Source organism: Protopterus annectens, chromosome 1.part0, assembly GCF_019279795.1.
Source record: "Protopterus annectens isolate FY-2018-M chromosome 1.part0, PAN1.0, whole genome shotgun sequence".
NCBI classification, from domain to species: Eukaryota; Metazoa; Chordata; order Ceratodontiformes; family Protopteridae; genus Protopterus; species Protopterus annectens.
This window is the reverse complement of record NC_056725.1, coordinates 1,657,555,864-1,657,577,926: the sequence shown is the minus strand read 5'-3', so window position 1 is coordinate 1,657,577,926 and position 22,063 is coordinate 1,657,555,864.

Here is a 22,063-nt window from a genome sequence, read left to right as displayed (position 1 = left end):
TTTCTACCTTTATGTCACTTTCCAGCCTACTACACAGCATGTAATGTTAATAATGACAACAGATAAAAAATGACCATTAATGTGCCATTGAAAAATCACTGCTAGATGTATGTTCGTCTCTCCTTATATTTATGCCATCACTCCATCTCCTCTTTATGTGTGTGTATCTGTTAGGTTGATGGGTGGTGTCTGCAGACAGATTCGACTTTGCTAATGGAAAATACTAACATGTTACCTGAATGCAATAGTTTATCAGTGCTCATGTACTGTGGAGTGTTTTAAAATCATCTGTGGGATTCTGTTTGTGACATGTTCAGGTGATGATGGATGAATTCTTTATCTAATGTGATGTGGAAACTGTCCTTACTGTGAAAAAAGCACACTGCACACACTTTTCAGGATGATTCAGAATAATCACTTAAAAACATGTAACACCCCTTGTCATTTCTAGAATCTGTACACACAATTAAACTGTGAGTTGGAATGAGGCCTGCAAAGCAACTAATAGTAGGTATTAATGCTAAAAATTGTGGAAGACACATACCTTACTGTAGTCATTGTTTGTCCTATTTGGAGTAATGATCACATTTATTTAGCTAATGCCATCCTGACACCATCTGTAAAAAGAGTGATTGATCTGGATTTGAACCCTGAGTTATCTGTGCTTTGACCAAGAGGTTAATGCCCTTACACCTGGTACCACAGGGAAAACTAGACAGCGACTATATTTTGTACACTCAGTACTGTCCAGAGTGCTGATGGCTATGCATCATCACTTAGTCTGTTTGCAAGAAGGAAGGTGAGTCAATAGAAATATTACTATTTTTTTCATTTAAACAGAGAACTGCATTTGTTCATCTCTTAACTCAGTGCAAACGGGGAAGGCAATAGCAACAGTTCTTAATGTCATAAACATTATGATACAACATTTCCAAATATAAACTACAGTATGAACAGCATATCTTTCAACTATTTCTCTCATAACATATATTCCTAACTAATTTTCAAGTTCAAGTTGTATTCATGAAATGGAACTTTCACAAGTGCTAACACTTGCCTTTGTTCACGCAAATGAGTTTCTCAGAGATAAACTACCTAAACAAGTATTTGGCATGTTTTACTATGGTTATTGTCCAGTTATCCTCCCATCTCATCAAAAGGCATTCATAAACACAAAAAAGGTGAATAGACATGTTCTTCACCGGAGACATACTTACTCAGACCCACTTGCAGATGATATTTCAATAAACTGGTCCACTGTCAAGTACACTACAGAAATAAAAAGTGCAAATGCATTGTTACATTTGTTATGGGGTTATACTGACACTGGACATTGGTCGTCACTCATCAAAACACACTGATATTGTCAGAAAAATCTAGTACTGTGGACATCGGTTCATCAGAATATGAACACACATGCATCAACACCTGCAGTACTGTGCGTGTGTGTGTTATATAAACAACATAATGAGAAACAGATACATGTATGTCTCAGTTGTGCAACATGCATTCATGACAGCTTATTTCACCTAGGTTACCAAGAAGTCCTTAAATGTATTTTTGCACATTACAATCACAAAAGCAAATCTGAAGTCCAGCCTTTGCACACAAATTTCATAACAGCATATGTTACCTGCAACATTATGACGATGTCATCTTTTATAAAGATCACTATGGCAATAACGATATCAGATTTCTGTGATGGCATGAATTTCAAGGATTATGTTGTGCAGGTGGACTACCTAGTTAAATAGAAGTTTGAATTATACAAACGTCAACTTGTGTGTATGCCTGTATGTCTCACTGTGTGTGTGTGTGCATTGTCAGATCATGATTCCATGTCCTACCTCAAGTCTCCTTGTGAACAAAATTTTACAGTTGTACATGACTGAACAGCAATTTCATACAGCCCTCCCGACATATTCTTTTCACCATACACCGATTATGTCATCTGCTCTAAAGTGCTCTCTGACTATATAAAAATCAGACTTGTGCTGTGGCACAAGTGTTAAGTACTGTGTTGTCTTGCTTGTTTAACTAGGTGGATAGGGGTTCTAATCTCATTGCAGTCAACTTGTTTGTCTGACTGTGTGTGTTGACATAATGACCATTTTAGTGCAGCATGTGAGACACTCCTACCAACATCTTCTTCTCAACATGCAATGATGATCTCATCTGATATAAAGTGTTCTCTGACAAGATGAAAGCTAGAGTTGTACCGTAGTGTTGTTGTTGTGCAAATAGCGAGGTAAGTGTTCTAATCTCATGCTAATCAACTTGTGTGTGTTCAGTCAATAATCAGTCAGGAGGCAATTTTAGAGCAGCATGTGAGACACTCCTAGAGCAACATGTGAGATATTCCTACTAGCATCTGCTTTTCATGATACACTGATGATGTCATCTGCTATAAATTGTACTCTGACAAGGTGAAAGTCAGACTTATGCTGTGGCTGCTAGCAGTTGGTATTATGGACTCTAGCTTGTGGAATTAGATAGGTTGAGGTTCTAATGTCACAGTAGTCAACTTGAGAGAGTGTGTTCATGTGTGTGCTTGTTTGCTCAGCTATCAGTCTAGAAACAATTTTAGAATGGCATGTGAGACCACAGCTATGAGAGTCACACCTCCTAACATCTTTGTTTTGACATACAATGATGATGTGATCCATATAAAGTGTGCTTTGACAATAATGCACTCAGATGTCCATATTGGTTTGAGCATTAACTACTGCTTTCTTTTGTGTAACTAGATAGCTTGGGGCTCTAATCTCACAGCAGAAAATTTGTGTATGCTCATTCAAATATGGGTGCAGACACAGTTTTACACTGAAATGTGACTTCACATCTATATCCCACACTCCTTTCAACATCTTCTTCTCAGCATACAGTGATGCTGTCATCCTCTATAAAGTGCACTGTGACAATTTCAAAGTCGGGTATCTGTGGTGTTGCTACTGTTGCATTGTATGTAATTCAGTTTGCATAACGACATAGGCTTAATGTTCAAATCTAACCTCTGCCAACTGCTATGTGTGTAGTTGGTGGTATATTACAGTCATTATATGATATTTTGAATCTATTTTCATTTGACTCTCACACAGGAGAACCTTTAACATAACCCCATGAATCCATCACCCCCTTTTTTTCTCTGTCCATATAACATCCTTTCTGCAGAACACTGGAGGATGTCATCATCTCAAAGATGCATGCACACATTGTGAAGCACATCCCTTCTATGACCCTCTGCATGCCATCTGCAGTCTACTGGGTATGTGATTGCTAATTCTGTCATGGTGTGGTGCACATCACATATAGACAGAGGCAGTGTGTAATACAATAAAACACATACATACATATGCACATACCCCTACTATCTTCCATCATATAGATATATCAATTTTTGGTTTAAAGGCTATAATAATGCCTAGAATTGCATGTAATTTTGGTCATTAGCCTAGTAATGCCCTATGATGATTGTACATGTCAATGTTTCTGTCATCCACATGTATTATGTTGAGGTGTAGATGTACAGTAGCCCTACAACAATGTATTCCAATCTGATTTGAGGTAATCTATTGATGGCCACTGCTGCCATTTGATTATGTGTTCATTCCATAACAGTTGTGGTAATATGCCCCCTGAGGACTGTTGACATGGGACAATGTTATGCATGTTGTTGCCTCAGTAAGACATGAGTTCTTGTAGTGGGGTATATTAACATTCTACACATTTCTTATTCAACCATCACACTAACACTTAAAGTATGGCATATGTGAGAATCTGTATACCTATAATCATGAATTTCTATGTAACATACAGCAGTATTACATCATACTAATTACATAGGCACATTTACTTTTTTTCATGCACATTTTGTAGTACTGTTATATACAGAGACATATAACCAGTTTAGATTCACTCGAGACTTTAGTGAATTCATTGCATGCACGACTGTGTTGTTATTCACAAGGATCATTTAGGTGTTGCCCAGCAACATTGTGTTATTGTCAGCATTTGTGTCATTAACCTTTCTGCATGAACCTCATCCACCTCATTTGTAATGTGTCCATATATGGTATCAAGGCCCTCACACACACCTTTCCAAAGATAAATACATAGGCATATGATGTATTAGTGATGTAATGATGTGAAATAGGTAGAGTTGTATGACTGTGTTAACAGTTCCACTGTGTGCCATGTGATGTATACCCAAGGTTGTATTTGGAGGTGTCACAAATCTTTTTGTAAGCAAGTACAAACTCTTAAGTGGAGCACACAGCTATGTGCACAGGTGGTTGTGGATGATAACATGATTACTCAACCAGAAGCAATAGACAACCTTCTAGCTGACAGATATGGATCAAACTTCACTCCTCTGTCCTCACTGGTCATGACCTAAAGTATATTTGCAAACATTGTTCAGTGTATTTTCTCAAAAGAGCAGCTCATCTCTGTGCTTTCTAAGGCTAAATACATGGCATCAGTGAGCCTTGACAACATTCCAGGATGCCTTATAAATAAATTAAAACATGACCTAGCAGACACAGTTGGATTCCTACTTAGGATCCCTACTTAACCACAGCCTCCAGACAGGCTATTTCTTAGCAGAATGGTGGACAGCAACAGTCGCCTGTCTGAACAAGAGGGGCACATCACCCACCACAGGGAATTATAGAACCATAAGCCTGATTAGCCTCATCTTTAAGCCAATGGAAAGAATCATCATAGACCTTATCAACAAGAACATAGGTAATCTCCCAACTCTGTAACCAACCCATTGTTGATTCATTAAGGCAAGATCATGCGTGTTAAATCTGTCTGATTTCTTTGAGAAGATCACAAGGCCATGGACTAGGGAAAGAATGTGCATCCTGCATAACTTGACCTGGCCAACACATTTGACACAATTCCACACTCAGGTATTGTATATTACAGAGAAACCATCTCAACTGACCATAAACCATTACATCACCAAGTGGGTAGGAAAATGGATCACTAATAGGACACATAATGTCAAAGTGCTTGAAGTCACCTCTAGCAAGAGGCCATAGACTAGCTCAGTACCACTGGGTTCTATATAAGGCTCTTTACAGTCTTTGTCTAACCAACTTTTCAGATGACTGCAAATTGTGGATGACATGAAGTTTTCCTTTACCCTTCTTGTTGTAGGCCCACATTATTAGAAGAATTTTTACAAGAAACTGGAACATGAACAGTGGGAATAGAGATCTAAGGAAGTTTTGGGTTTGGAACCTACGTTTCATTACGAGAAGACATTTGATCTTAAAAAGCTTTTTGAAAATATTCCTAATAAATACTGAGAGCATTGGTAGCTGTGGCATGTCTTGTTGCAATGATTGCAAATGTTGCAGGTATATCACTGTGGGGTCAAATGAGATTTTGAGACACACCAATAGGAAAATATGGGAAAAAAGCAGATTTACGTGCAACTCATGTTATGTGGTCTATTCAGCTACCTGTGAGACATGCAATAGTTAGTATGTAGGGAAGTTGAACAGGAAATTGTTGAAAAGAATTGCTGAACATTTGCTAGCTTTTACAAAATAAGATGTCACCAATGCCTTAGCACATCACTCATTACATTTGCATTTTTTGTTTTGGATTTTTTTTACCCCTGGTCCTTACTGTGGTGAGATTAAGAACTATATGGAAATAAAAGAACTTAATTGTCAGATTATACTGCAAGCAGATAAAGAACCACATCTCAATTATTTTATTAATATTAAGTGTTTGTTGAAGTAAATATTTATTTTAGTTTGTGTTAAACTTTTTATATGAACTAAATGTAAGAAAACTAGATTAATAATGTTTATTATTCAGTTTTATTTATCATTTTAAATATTGGGTTTACATATTATACATCAAATTGTTTAATTGAGTCAGGTGACTTTACTATTTAAGGTATGTGTTTGCATTGTATTGTAGCTTTGAAGAAGTTCCGATTAAAGGATGAAAGTGCTCAGTTTTATAATCAGTGCATTTTTTTGTTGTCCATTGCCATTTGCTGCTACTTATTATCACTTACTTTGTACTTTTATTAGTACACTATTGTGTCTTACTGTTAGCTTGCATTGCCTGGCTTCTGAGTGACATTTCTTTTTTCTGCTGATTTGTTTTGTTGGTTCATAGCTGTTTTGGTCTTTTAATGATATAAATAGAATTTTTTCTAAGAGTTATGTCATTATGTGCCATCAACCACAAGTGGGTAATAAGAGGCATTATTATGGGAATGCTTTATTAACTGGAAATTCCTTGACAGTTAATTTATAGTGTCCTGTTCTGATTTTGACTCTTGAAATCTTGCATATTGTAACCTGGTAGATTTATTTTAGATGAGATATAGTGCTTGTTTGCCTTTTGCTAGCCTGAATCAGAATCCTTTGTGTTATCCTGCTGTCCTTGCCATGAATTGTTCATGCTTTCTGTCTTAAAACTGGATGACTAATAATCTCATTATGTTTCAGGTGTACTTAGAACTGAAATAATATGACTTACTTTATTACTAGGGGAGGAAAGAGTTAAGACTTATGTCTTTGTCCTTAGCAGCATCTGCATATTACATGATTTATACAAAAATTTCTACAACTACATCATTATTTATGAACAGAGAAACAAATTAAAGTTTACATTGCATGTGTTTTGATATACTTCATGCTTTGCAAATTACCATCTCTCTCACTGACTGTAGTTAAAATTCTGTTTCTGATTTAACCTGTGCATCCTTGTATTCTGATGTACTTTTTAAAGACCATTATCATACAAAATATTCCCTTAATTCCAATTTCCCTAAAGAATTCTGAAATTATTACAATATGAACTGATTTGCTAGGAAGCCTCATACCTTAATTAATTTTATTTAGTATTGTGGGGATAAAACTGTAGCAAACCAGCTCTAAAATATTATTTCATGTCACTTTGATGAAGTCATTAATACAGTGCTATTTATATAGTAATGAGCAGTGTTCAGGTTACCAGTAAGTTCGTCTGATGAGACGATTATCAGATTTTTTTCACAGTTAATTTTGCATAGCTCAGAATGTGTCTAAATTAACAACCTCATGAAACAAGCTTGTTAAACATGTTGCTTCTGTAACTCATAAATCATTCATGTCACCTACTTTCTGAATTTTAATGCTGGTAGTGATTTGCAAAATAACAATAAACCCTACATGAGATCTGAACATGGAATGAGCTTATTTATTTCTTCACTTCATGGTTAGCTCACGAATACCTGGGCCGTAATAATACACTTCTTAGTTTTCTGATGATGGGTAACTACAAATGTCAGATGACCTTCAAATACAGTAGTTCTAAGTCTGACACTGAAATTAGTTCACATTTGTTGAGTGGTAATGCCATTAGACCTGTAGGCAAACACCTTCATTGGGTCTGCATTAGACTCACACAGGACTGAAAATAGCACAAGAGACTATTGTAAAACCTATGTTACTTGCTCATCAATATGGCAAAGAAGGATGCAATAGCCAGAGTAAACTGTCTCATAGCTACACTTCTTCAATAGGAGAAAATAGTGGACATACACCTTTGCTCTAGGTCCACAGGATTGTGCCAAAATATCTGTTACTCTGCAACAATTTTTTGTCATGTACATACATGTGCAATGGGAAGGGCAGACATTTACATCACTGCATGTGTCACCCCTTTTATACAGGACACTTATAATGGCTTGTAGGGTACATCTCTGCTATTGCTCCTAATTTATTCTCCTTTTTTTTAAATTGTACCATGAAATCCTTCATTTGATGTCCGTAGAGCTCATAGAACTGGTGCAAGGATATTAGAAAAATGTAGAGAGACAGAGACATGGAAATGATGAGTGAAACCAATATGTAGTTACTCAGGCCAAATATAACATGTAAAATAAAAGCAGTTAGCACTCTGTATTTTACAGTTGCATCAGTATTTGTATTGTGCATTGCTGCAGTACAGCTCTGAAATTTACTAAGATGGTGTAATGAAGTTAGTACTGAAGGATATCACTCCAGGTAAGCTGTGATCACTAACCAAAATCATTGTCACAATCTGTAATATTAATTTTATTTGAATAGTTTATGAAGTTCTTTTGTGTGAGTATGATAAAGGATGTGTGCTTGATTACAATATCTCTTGTTCACATGTTGTTTTACAGTGTCACCTGTGAACATGGCTGCTCCACGATATATTCCTATATACGATTTCTATCAAAGATAATACTGCATGGTTGGCACACCTATGTTTAAACTGTATAAGAAGTCTGGAACTGTGAAATAAACAAGACAGTGGTGGGTATAGGTCCGTTAAACTATTAGCAATTATTAAATATCAATATAGAAAGGAACCTTTGCCTGGTCAAGTAAACACAGAAAGTAATCAACTTATCTGAATTACTTTAAGTCACAAAGGAATATTAACAGATGTGTACTGGGTTCTTTTTTTTCTTACAACTACATTTAATCTGTATTACCTCAGTACACAGCACTAGTTCTGAGACTAGATTTTTTTGTGGTGGGAAGTTTTTTCTCTTTCTCTCTCTTTCTGGACCAGACCCTTAAGAGAGACTCTGTGTAGATGTTGGATAATCACATGCATCCTTCTGTATAGTCAAAATTTAATCCAGCAAATGAAGGTGCTGCTGCAAGGTGACTGCTAGTTGAAGAAAAATACTCTTGATTGCTATTTGTATATATAAGGCCAACAGTTCTTCAGGGAATTCAACCATCTTATGGCCTGTGGTTGTGCTCTCCAGGGTACCACCTAGTTAGTCTGTAGTTCTCCTTAGAGACTTCAATGACCACTTGAGGAATGAAGGAGCTACTTGGAGATCAGTGACTTGGATAAATGCTTCATTTGATATGAACTTAACTGACAAATTGTTTCTAGATTTACATGATAATCATAGACTGTCCATAACAAGTTTTATACTCAAACATAAAAATGGTAATCAGGAAACTTGTTATCAGAGCACCATGGTCTAAAGCTTGATGATATGCATTAAAATTGTATCATCAGATTTCAGGCCATATGATCTCATATTTGTTTCAAGAGAAGTGTGCTGCCAGCTTATTACCATTTGGTGGTGAGCTGCTTGAAGCTGCTGCAGTGGCAGCTGGACTGATTAAAAACCCAAGTATGTGGTAAGGATGTCCTAGGAATGCCTAGATGATGCTTTTATACAGTCTGATTTTAGATCTCACCTTCTGGAGATCTTCTCCATGCTCAGCAGGAGGTCAATAATATGGCATTTGAGTCAATTCTGTTCAAAACTTCAAAAGCTGAAATGAAGGCACAGAGCTGCAGCTGAAAGGTGGCCATTGCTTATCATTATTGTAATTCTTGAACTTGCTGATAAGCAATGCTAACAGATTTGGATTTGACTAATAGGCACTGAAAATCTAGGAAGACTACAGCTGCTGGAGTCTGGAATGCAAAGCTCTTGTGCTGAGTGTTTTGGGCAGGTCATGGTGAATTTTTTTTGTTCGTTTGTTTTTCTTTTTTTTAATGGCTTCAGACAGCTCAAAGATGTTCAGGGAAAAAAACTCAGGACTGCAAAGCTGAACAGTGTCCAATCTATTATCATTAAAGATAGAGAAATAATGAACTCACCTGGGAACATTCCTGATAGAAGAATAAACATGTTTAGGGACTTGAATATACTTTCATGCTCTCCTCTGACAATGCAATGCCAAAAATCAAGTTCATTAATTTTCCAGTGGAGTATATTTTATTTATCAGTGATTGATGAACTACACTCCCAACAAATTCCCATTTATTTATTACTGTTTTATTTCAGATTACTATTTTCCATTTATTTGCATGGGATATGTTGATTTTGTTGATTCCTATGTATTAAATGTGTCTTATTGTATATCGTTTAGTATTTTATGAATGAATTGTCTTATATATTTTAAAAGTGTCAGATACGTAATTTTATTTATTTAGTAGTGTAATGAGGATTGCTTTGGAATTAAACAAACAAAAAGCACCAGTTCCACAACGATAAGGCTCAAAGTAAAAGTAGAGGTTTATTAGGGCTCCTGCCAAACTCAGTAGACACAATACAATACGCTGTGTAAAATCACATCAAACGTTTCGTCAAGCCTTCTTCAGATAATACAAACACATAAAGCCACTTGTCAGTTGTTTAAATACATTTGAATATAATTGGATCAACCCATACAACCAATGAAATAAAAAGATTAATTAAGTACTTAATGATAAATGTAAAAAAAGTGATAAAGTGCCATTTACAGTGCCAAAGTGTAACTATAAAACCTATTTGCTGGATGAACAAGCCATATACACTGTCAATTCTAGCAAATGCTTATCTGAATCTCATTCAAAGTTAAAATTGAGAGTTAAAACCTCATTCATTAAAATTGTAAATTAAAAATTAAAAAACCTTCCTTTAAGTTACAAGCTGTTAAGTAAACAATACTACACTCTACTGGTCAGAATTGATATTGCAACTTCCAATGTTTAAAAGGAATAAGCAGAAAAAATACATGTATAAATATGATTTAAAACTTTTTCTTAAAAATACTTCTAAAATTAACATATCATAATTTAGCTGCCCTTAATTTTAAAACAGGTGCTAAGGACACCATGTCATTAATCCCTGGATATTTATTTGATTCCAGGGTAATCTGCCAAAATAATTCCCTGTACTCCAGTAATGTTTCCCACATTCCCCCTCTCGGGTCAGTGGGTACCACTTCAACCACAAAAAATTCAAAACTAGAACCTTTACAGGTTAATGTGTGTTTGTACAGGGAGTTATTGGCGCATGATGTGGAGTACAGGGAATTATTTTGGCAGATTACCCTGGAATCAAATAAATATCCAGGGATTAATGACATGGTGTCCTTAGCACCTGTTTTAAAATTAAGGGCAGCTAAATTATGATATGTTAATTTTAGAAGTATTTTTAAGAAAAAGTTTTTAAATCACATTATACATGTATTTTTTCTGCTTATTCCTTTTAAACATTGGAAGTTGCAATATCAATTCTGACCAGTAGAGTGTAGTATTGTTTACTTAACAGCTTGTAACTTAAAGGAAGGTTTTTTATTTTAATTTACAATTTTAATGAATGAGGTTTTTAACTCTCAATTTTAACTTTGAATGAGATTCAGATAAGCATTTGCTAGAATTGACAGTGTATATGGCTTGTTCATCCAGCAAATAGGTTTTATAGTTACACTTTGGCACTGTAAATGGCACTTTATCACTTTTTTTACATTTATCATTAAGTACTTAATTAATCTTTTTATTTCATTGGTTGTATGGGTTGATCCAATTATATTCAAATGTATTTAAACAACTGACAAGTGGCTTTATGTGTTTGTATTATCTGAAGAAGGCTTGACGAAACGTTTGATGTGATTTTACACAGCGTATTGTATTGTGTCTACTGAGTTTGGCAGGAGCCCTAATAAACCTCTACTTTTACTTTGAGCCTTATCGTTGTGGAACTGGTGCTTTTTGTTTGTTTACTTGTGCAGCCGGCACCTTCCTTTTGATTGCTTTAGAATTGGTTAATTTTGCATTTATATCACTTGCTAATTTGGCTGCTTTTTCATTACATTGAACTACTTATTCATTAAACTGATACTGGATTTGGGATTTAGTTTTGATTTAATTGGGAGTATATATTTTGGGGGATTAGTGTTCATTTTAGTGCATGCAGTATCTGCAGTTTCTTTTTTTATTACCTTAATGGTGGGTAGATAAGGGCCAGAATTCATCAACATGGAAACTGAAAGCTGATGAGGCTGTAGATCACAGTATGTGAAGAGTAGGACAATTAGGGATTTAACAGTGAGGCAGCATCCACTACTGTGAAAGCTGTGCTGGTCATCTATGATGTATCAAGCATCATACTTGTCTCATCACTCAAATGAACTGTGAGGTCTTGTGTTACTCAATGAAGTAGACCAGAAATGCATTGCTGCATGGTCTACCTGAGCAACCAGGATGGTTCGCACTTAGGTCGGTATGGTAAGAATGTACCTTGTAAGTGCAACCCAAATGGGATAATGTTGTGCAGAAAAATCCCCCTATTCCAGTAAATACATGCAAACAAACTGAAAGCAGCTGACTTAAAGGAATCTCAGATGCAAATGTGAGGTCCCCCTACAATTCTCAGCAAAGTGTCTTGATGGGGTATATAGCAAGGTGTGTTGAGAAGGGCCATCTAACTAGAACAGATGTGGAGGATTAAAGTGAGCATAGTCCAACATAGTCTATACAAATACACAAACATCAGCTTTAAATTACTAATGAAAAAATAAGAAACAGGCAGTTGGACTTTATGCAACTCATTTTCAACCACTTTGGTGAGTTTGACAACTCACCTTCTATGGACTTATGGAATTAATAAAACCACTCCATTTTTAAGAACGTTTTTACACTTAACTGATACCAATCAACTTGTTTCAACTACTCTAATAAAAATAAAATCCCCCAAACTTCACAACTGAGATACCAAACCAATTTTCCTTACTATAAATGAGAGTAAAAAGCTTACTTCAGAATTGAATCCATGTTGACATAAATCATTATACTTAATAATATTATTAGCTTACTACTTTCATCCTTATGCCTTCCATCATCCTGTTTAGGTACATTAAGAATTACACATGTTAAATCAATGACTACTCTTGTGTGTGCTTCATTCACATGTATTGCCACAGAACGATTCTTGCACCTTTGTTTTAAACGTATATTCCATTCCTTTGGTGCTCATAAACACCTTATAGTTTTCATTACATTCACAATGTCACATCTTCAGTATGCATTTAAAACAGAAAATAAATGCATTTATAGTTCAAAAATCATCTTTGTCAGCCAATGAGCAGATATTAAATCTGATACAGTCCCCCAAAATTTTGAAATCAAGTGGAACTAGATTTTCTAACTTACTAGTGGGTGCCATTTATGTTATTTCTGTCTATTTGATAACTTGGTATGCATGCTGATTTTTGACCCATTTCAGACATGAGCCAGGCTCAATGAGCATGAAAGCAAGATACATATTTAGACAGGTCTATGCATTTATACATTACACCAAGCAAAAGGGCATATACATATAAGCTAACAACAGCAGTTACACTTACACTTATGTATAAGAGAAGAATATCAGTTGGCTTGGAGATGTGCTGAGGAGTGATGCAGAGTATATTGGGAAAAAGATGCCAAGGATGAAGCTGCCAGGTAACAGGAAAAGAGAAAGGCCTAAGATAAGGTTTATGGATGTGGTGAGAGAGGACATGCAGGTGGTTGGTGTGACAGAGCAAGATGCAGAGGACAGAAAGGAATGGAAACAGTTGATCTGCTGTGGCGACCCCTAACAGGAGCAGCCGAAAAAAGAAGAAGATAAGGGAAGAATATCAGTTGGCTTGTTTGTTTATGTCTGTTTGTTGACCAAGAAAGTCTGCCTGGGCAAAAACTGATTTTCACCAGAGGCCTGGGGAGAAAAACTGCACAATGAAATTATATGTACTATATGTACAAGGTAGCAATTATTTTTGATATACATAATTTACAAATAGATAAACAGAGGTTTATATTTATTTATTACAGTACTGCCAAAAATTAAATACGAAGAGAAAACCTTATACATTGAATATCTTGAGGGTCATAGGAAGTTACAAAAAGAAAAGTATTAATGGAGCATTGTGTTAGATGAATCAGAGGAGAAGAAATAGTAGTTGTTAAGGATAATGCTAAAAGTAGGAATAGAAAGAGTTGGTGGAACAGTTGTATAGACAGTGGTGTGATTAATCAGTGCATGAGAGGAGTGAAACAGTGAAAAGTATCAGTGTGATTAATAAAATGTGTACATGGTGTCAAATATACTAAAGTGGGTAAAAGAAGTGTGAAAGTTAAAGTTACTGGCAAGAATAGTCTATGGGAGGAACTAACTAGGGGAGCAAGCAAGGTAGTGCCAAGTTTGTTACTGGTGTTCTTTAAGTCAGGTTTGAATGTATTTAGATTTTCTATCTGCTTTAAGTAAGTGGAGATTGACTTTCAGAGTTTTGAGACATAGTGGGTATAGAGTGAGTCTCCAGATGTGTTGTATGACTTACTGGTCGATAGCAGTTGTTTTGTTGCTGCAGGGAAGGTCTCTAGTTGAATGTTAACACTGTAGAGCAGTTGTAGTGATGGGAATTGGTTTGGGGCTGTGTTTGGTGATTAATTCTGCATCACCAAGTTGATCAAGACGACAAAGACAATTCAGTTGGTTTAATTCTAGGCAGTGTTGATTTTTTAAGCAAGATTGGTTACAGATTTTTCTACTTCATTCTAGCAGGCTGCCAGTTTAGTTTTATGAGTGATGTTAATGTCTGTGAGTCCTGGGGTGGCACAGAGTAGTGATGGAAGATGACAGGCTGATGCTAAGATGTATCTAGCAGTATCAGTCAAGAAGTGTTTGACTCTATGGAATGATCCTAGTTTTTGTTAGTTTTTTTGATAGAATGAATTATGATTTTTAGTGATATTTTTTCTAGTTCTTGAATACTCTGAATATGACAGAGCTGGTATTAAATGTGCAGCATATGTACTGTCAGTAGGTAAAAAGGTTCAGGCTAGCGTTTTCTTGGCACTTGCTATGCAATTATGTTAAAAACTGACAATGAAGAAGTATTTGGTAGAATATCCTGGCCTTATATTTTTATATTGCACAGATATGATCTCCCAAAATAAATGACCATGGTCATCATATCATCTTTTGCAGACCCTAATACATGTGTTAAATATAGTATCATCTGTCTTGAAGAGTATAGTGCAAATGATGGGAAATACACAGGGTTGTCTTTTATTCCCACTTTTATTCAGCTTAGCTACTGAACTTTTGGCAGTAGTATTGACAAGGTACATGGAAAAGATCGAGGGAAAGACTATTTGAATGTAGAGCAGGTCCTTTTGTTTTTATATAGATGATCTTTATTGATTTTATTTTATTTTACTTACTGTTTGACAATCTGGTGGGGGTCTGGTACATCAAGCAGGCCTTGTGACAAACACAGCAGTAATACAAATATTTAGAGTAATGAACCTATGGAACCTAGGAACAAATATATATTTTAACATTTTGACATTAACAATTAGAGCCACACTACCATTACATATTCCAGGAAATATGAGTACTTGCCATGAACATTCATTATATACAAAATATGAAATTGTTTAAGAAATTACATACAAGGTATATAAAATTTAACAATTATTTAAAAATCTCAGCCTTTAATGAAATTAGCCTTTGATGGGGTACACTGATGTAAAAGAAGTAAGAACATTTTGAGGTCTGGATCAATTAGCAAGGAATCCTAAAAGTAAAAATTGTAAGATAATAATGGTGTCATCTAACACTGGTGAAGCAAGCACAACTGTACTCTTGAGTGAGATATGACTTCAACTTTTTCTTAATGTGTGAATGCCTAGCGCAATGATTTGTTTAGGGCACTCTTCCATAAAGCAGGGGGAAGCTTGCAAAAAGATCCATTAAAGTGGCTACATAAAAATGGGGTCAATGCAGTGGCGGCTGGTGACTTCAAATCAAAGGGGGTGCTGCAGGAGACAGCTGAAAGGGTGGGGCCAATGAGAAGGTATGTGGACAACTAGAAAGGGTGGGGCTATGCTCAAAACCACAACAACTGGAACTTTAATTAAATATGCTGCCCTGGGTGGCAAGCCATAATTACGAGAGTCTAATCAATACAAAATTAAGTGTAGAAAAAAATATTTCAGTGCATTGGCTACATGACAGCTTACTTAATATCTAGATGGAAACAAAAAGTTGTGAGGCATGAAAAAATAAATTACTTTTTAAATACATTACTGGAATGCCAGTCAAAATCAAGTATAAAAAAACAAGCAGCACTCAACTCAAACCAGTTCTCCTTGCACTGCAGTTCTAAAAATAATTGATATTCAGCTTTATAAAAGTACCAAGTAACATGCTGAAAGTAATAATTTCTGTGATACCCCCACTTGTAAAAATGTTTTTTATCCAAAAAAGACCTGCTGTCTGACAACTACCTGTTTCATGGGGAAAACACGATCAAAGTAAAAAATGAACAGCAAACAAGACACAAGTTCAAGATAAATTGCTTAAAGGATTACTGCACAGGTTATGGGCCACACATGATAGATTGGCATTCTGTTTAGTTTACGGGTAAAGCCTGTAAAGATGATTGCATGTCTCCAGCAAATGTAAAGAGATTCTGAAAATACTATAATACTGTCTTTTATTACAAATACTTGTCATTTGCATTTCAATACCTAAGGCTTATACATTATCTAGCTATGTAAATATTCTCTGCATGGCAACAACAAAAAGGCTTTCAGTGTTGGTAATTCTTTAACAGTATGCTTATTAAAGCTTACTTGCATTTACAATCTCAGACAAGCTTATCTGATGCTCATTAAAGCATTGCCACTTAAACACAGAGCAACAGGGCACTGCAACAGCATGCGTTTTCTGAATAATAAGAAGCATAAATCAACAGTATAAAAATATGACAGAAAACCAGAACATTCTGCAAAATAAAGGACAGATGAAAAGCCACTGTCGTACTTGTGTCTACCTTGGATGGGGGAATACTCTGCACACTTACACTGCATAACTGCTCCTTGCCTTGGCTGGACACATCCAGAGCCACTACAATGGGGAGTGGGGTGCAACAAGTATGTCACAATTTGAAATTACTCTGGCTGATGGTGATGGCTCTGGCACATTTGTCATACCTCTCAACCTCAGAGCAAGAAATCTGGACAAAGTCATACAAAGAAGTGGGACAAAGGCCCAAAAATAATGGCAATTTTTAAATATTGTTCTTATAAACATAGAAAGATAATGGAATAGTAGTAGGTCTTGCATTAGCATGAATTTTCTGAAGGGTATGAAATCTGAAACTCAAATGTCTGTCATTATTTTCTAACTTCAATCTTTAATTATTTGCCAGCAATTTGCCAGAAAACCACAATTTTATGAAAAACGGACCAAAAATGTGATGCAAAAATATAAAATTGCCACACAATACAGCTGGGAACCTGTCAAAGAAGGGATCCTTTTTAATATTAGTACTGTTAACTTGAGCAACAAAATAAGAGAATCTATATGCATTTCTGAATTAAAAGTAATCTATAACTCTGATCATTACAGTTATTTATAATTGTAAACCTTCACAATTTCTTCCAAAATTGCAATTTTGGAGAGGGATTGTTAGGGGGAAAGCAACCTTTTGAGCCAAAATTGGGAACAGTTGAGAGGTTTGGATATTCCTAATTCTATAAAGCAATTTATTTGCACATACCTCTCAACGTCTTGATGCAGGAAATCTGGACAAGGCCAAATATATTGTGGGAACATACAAACAGTACTAAAACTTCCCTTGTATAAACTTAGACTAACAGGTCTAGCATTAGCATGCATTTTTCTGAAGGTTATGAAGTCTGAAACTCAATGTCTGTCATTATTTAGTGACTTCATTCCTAAATGATTTGCCAGAAAACCACATATTTTATGAGGAACAAATCAAAATTAAGAAGAAAAAATCTATTAATTCTGCAAAAATCTGGACAGTGGAGAGATATAGTTCAGACGTGGCTGTTTTTGAGTTTACCGCCCTTCCTCCCTCACAAAATCATCATTGAATGGAGCCTCCTCCCTGCAGCCATTCCAAGATCCCATTACTTGGCTATTTCACCCCATTTACCATAAACACTGTAATGTGCATACTACTTTACTTCTGTGATGATTTGGATTTCATTTGAAAGTTTTATTTTGCATTTTACACCACAAACACTAACAGACATCTGCTAAACAAAGCAATGCAGTTTCACAATGACAATAGACTTAGTATTAAAACTTCTCTGTCCTTGAAACGCACATTCATTGAAACAGCATTGAAACCCACATTCAAAGAAAATACATTTTGCCAGTGGAAGATAAAGATTAACATTGGGCTGTTTTCAAATCATAGGCCCCATGCACACGAAACATACATGTGTTCTTTGATACACCTTCCTGATTGTATTAAATGATATTCCTTGTATAATACAGTACAGTACACCCTCTAACAACTGTACTGTACTGTATAATACAGTACAGTTGTTAGAGGGTATTTTAAATTTATTGTTTTGAACATTTGTCCAGTAAACAATGAAACAAAATGCATGCACCGATAATGACAAAACTGCCCAATTCAGAACATTTATATCATAAAAGTCTACTCAAACTTCTACAATCCACCAGTATCAGTAAATATGCATAATCACTGAAGAAATAAAAGTCATCTAAATAATTCCACATTAAAGATATCTGTAACTAATGAAGAGGCTGCTGCTAGCAAACAACTTTAATTTTATTGTTTCATCTACAAATAAAGTGCCTCTTGCCCTTGAGGAATAAATTGCCTATGTTACATTAAAAAAAGATAGGCAAGTAATATTGCAATAGTGAATGGATGGAAAACTGATAGGTTCATAGTTACTAGGTATCTTCACCAAAAAGGACTGCAGCATTCATCCCCTTTACAGCACAGTATAGTATCAACAATGCATCTACATACTGTAGGAGAAGAACTCACAGCCTTCTGTATCAAAAGCAAGTACACTACCAGTTGTGCTATTAACAATGCAAGCAGACTCAGCATAAGCAGCACTAAACTTCCCTTCCCCTGCTGCTCTCATCTCCTTGTACAATCTATTAGACACTCAGCTGTATCTCTCAACTTTGCAGCACAAGAAATCTGGAAAAAGCCAAAATTTATTGGGGGCAAAAGCCCAAAAACCAGGGACACATTTTAAGCACTGCTTGTATAATCTTGGAAAGTTGCTAGAATAAAATCCTGTGTTACCACCATGCATTTTACTGCCAAGACTTGAACCCAGGACCCTGTGCAAAACAGTCAGAGCAACATACCACTATGCCAAATCAGCTGTTTTGTGAAATAGAGGAAGACTGAAACTTAAATGGCTACCATTTAGTGAATTCAGTTTTCACTATAGCTGTGAACCTCCTAGCACAAAACACCTGAACAAAGCCACTAATGGGGGAATACAGCCCCCAAACATATTCAGTAAATTCAGTTCTCACCATAGCTGTCAACCTCTTAGCATAAAACACCTGGACAAACCAGTAATGGGGGAATACAGTCCCCAAACATATTCAGTGAATTCAGTTCTCTCCATAGCTCTCAGCTTTAGCACAAAAAAACCTGGACAAAGCTAATAATGGGAGAATACAGTCCCAAAAATAGGTACAAATTTCAAGTATTCATCTTATAAACTTAGAAAATTGCTAGAATAAAAAGGCTTTGTGTTACCATGTACTTTCTTTTTTTTTTTTTAAACAAGTTTATTGTTTTAACATATAAGAGAAATATCATAACAATTTTATACAAATAATTAAAAATAGGTATTATTATAATATTCAACAAAACAACTAAAGTATTTACAAAGACATCCACTACAATCAGATCAATTAATTAAACTAAAATACTGTGCTATTGAAATTAGAATTTTTTTAACAAATTTTGTAAATTATCCCATACAATAAAATGTGATGTTTTTCTAGTTGTTCTCATTCTAATTGTGCTTATTTCCATATGACACATTATATTCATAACATTTTTAAATTCATTGAACGAAGGAGGTGTATCTGAAATCCAATTTCTAGTTATTATTTTCCTAGCCACTGCTAGGATAGACCATAACAAGGGAAGCTTAATCTTTTAACACATTGAGGTACAGGTGTGTTGAATAATATAAGAGACTTAGAAATAATGAAATTATCTGTAAAAAGAGCCTGCAAAAATTCATTAATTGACTTCCAGTATTCTTTCAACTTCATACAGTCATAAAACATATGAGCCCAGTCAGCATTAATTTCTACATTACATCTCTTACATAGATTATCTTTATTATTAATTTTATTCATCATCAAAGGTGTATAAAAAGATCTATGTAAAAATTTCCATGTATAAAGTTTCCAGACAATGGAAGATGTAGTTCTATAAGCAGATTCCAATATATATTGTTTATCTTGTTGAGTTGGTGGGTCCCCATTAATAGAGGTGAAATAATTCCAGTATGAATCTACATTGTAAAAAGTTTCTTGTCTGATAATTTTATGTATATATGAAAGTTTACCTTTATCAGAAACTTTATGCTGTAAATTTATTATCAAGTAATCAATCAGTTTTGGAATAGATTCTTTAACTGTTATAGACATTAGATCTATTCTATCAATGAGATGTTGTCTAAAGATCTGAACCTCTAACCAGCAAGTTTCTCTTAGATCAAATTCTTGTTTTAAGAAATCTAGATTTTTAACTTTATTATCAGATATCAGCTGATACCAGTACTTTAGATTATTATCTATAGCTAAATGAGCTCCTTCAGAAGTAGATGACATAAGCATACCCTGAGTATAAATTATAGGGAATACAATAAAATTCCATTCCCTATACTTAGGGTGCATGAATATAAAGTTACGATAACTAATAATAATATTTAATGGGTAACAGACCATATGTTTAGGTGTAATAGGTGAAGTACAAAATTCCTTTAGCAACCACAACATGGAGTTATTTATAATCATATTTTTATGTGTTGAGATTTTCATGAAGTGCATACTAATTAGCTCCCAATAATCTTTCCATTTTGCGACATATGACCGATCTATTAATAAAGTAATAACTTTTATAATAGAAGAGATAATATATAAATTAAAGTCTGGAAAAGAAATACCCCCTTGAGACCAGCTATTAGTATGTTTCTTAAATGCAATCCTAGGTCTATTAGGTGCCCATAAGAAATTTAACATTAGTGTATTCAGTTTCTTGATAGTTATTTTTGTAGGTGAAAGTATTATTGATTGTATTAAGTATAAAATCTTGGGGAATATTATCATTTTAATAATTGTAAGTCTCTCCTCCATAGTAAAAAACATATTATTCCAGGTATTAAAAAGATTTTGTATATTAAGAAAACAGGTATTATAGTTATTATATATAATAGATTTAATATCTTTAGATAGTATTATACCTAAATAAGTTATCTGACCTGAGTTGGGTACATATTTAGTAAAATCACTAATGAGAGTATTTTTCGTGTATATATAGGTAGTATTTTAGTTTTTCTTCATTGAATATTAAACCAGAAATACTTTTAAAATTCATCATTTTATCAAATAAAGACTGCATAGAAGAATTGGATCCTGCTGATGTAATTAGAACATCATCTGCAAAAGTTGAATTTTTGATGTTGTATTTTCTTCTATTTCAAAACCCTCTATGTCAGTACTGTTTCTAATCAAATTAGCCCAAGGCTCCATTACTAAAGTGAATAATAGTGGAGAAAGTGGACATCCTTGCTTTGTACCTTTAAGAATGGGTATTTTTGTGAAACATATGTTCCTACCTTAATATAAGCCAGCGTTCCTTTGTATAAATGCTCAATTAAATTTACAAATGCATCAGAGAAATTTGTGCACTTCAGTAAGGTAAACAGATAGTCCCAACTTACTGAATCAAATGCTGAACCTATATCAAGACTAATAAGTGTTAAATCTTTCTTTTCCTATTTGCAAAATCAATTAATGTTAAAGTTCTTCTTATATTATCAAAAGTATTTCTATTTACAATGAAGCCCGTCTGATCTATGTCTATAATGCCGGGATAATTGTCTTCAATCTATCAGCAAAAATACTCATAAACATTTTATAATCAACATTAAGTAATGAGATGGGTTGATATGAAGAACATCTAGTTGGATCTTTATTAGGTTTTAAAATTGGTGAAATAAATGTATATTGCCAAGATGTGGGGGTTATTAACTCAGATTGGGCCAGAATAAAAACCTTATGTATTAATGAATATGTAGTTTTAGAAAGGATTTTATATATCTCTGGTATAATACCATCATTACCCGGTGCTTTGTTTGATTTAAGCTTATTTATTTGTGTAATAACTTCTGTATATGAAATACTCTTGTCCAATAGTTTAATCTGTTGTTTATTAAGCTTTTATTCATGTTT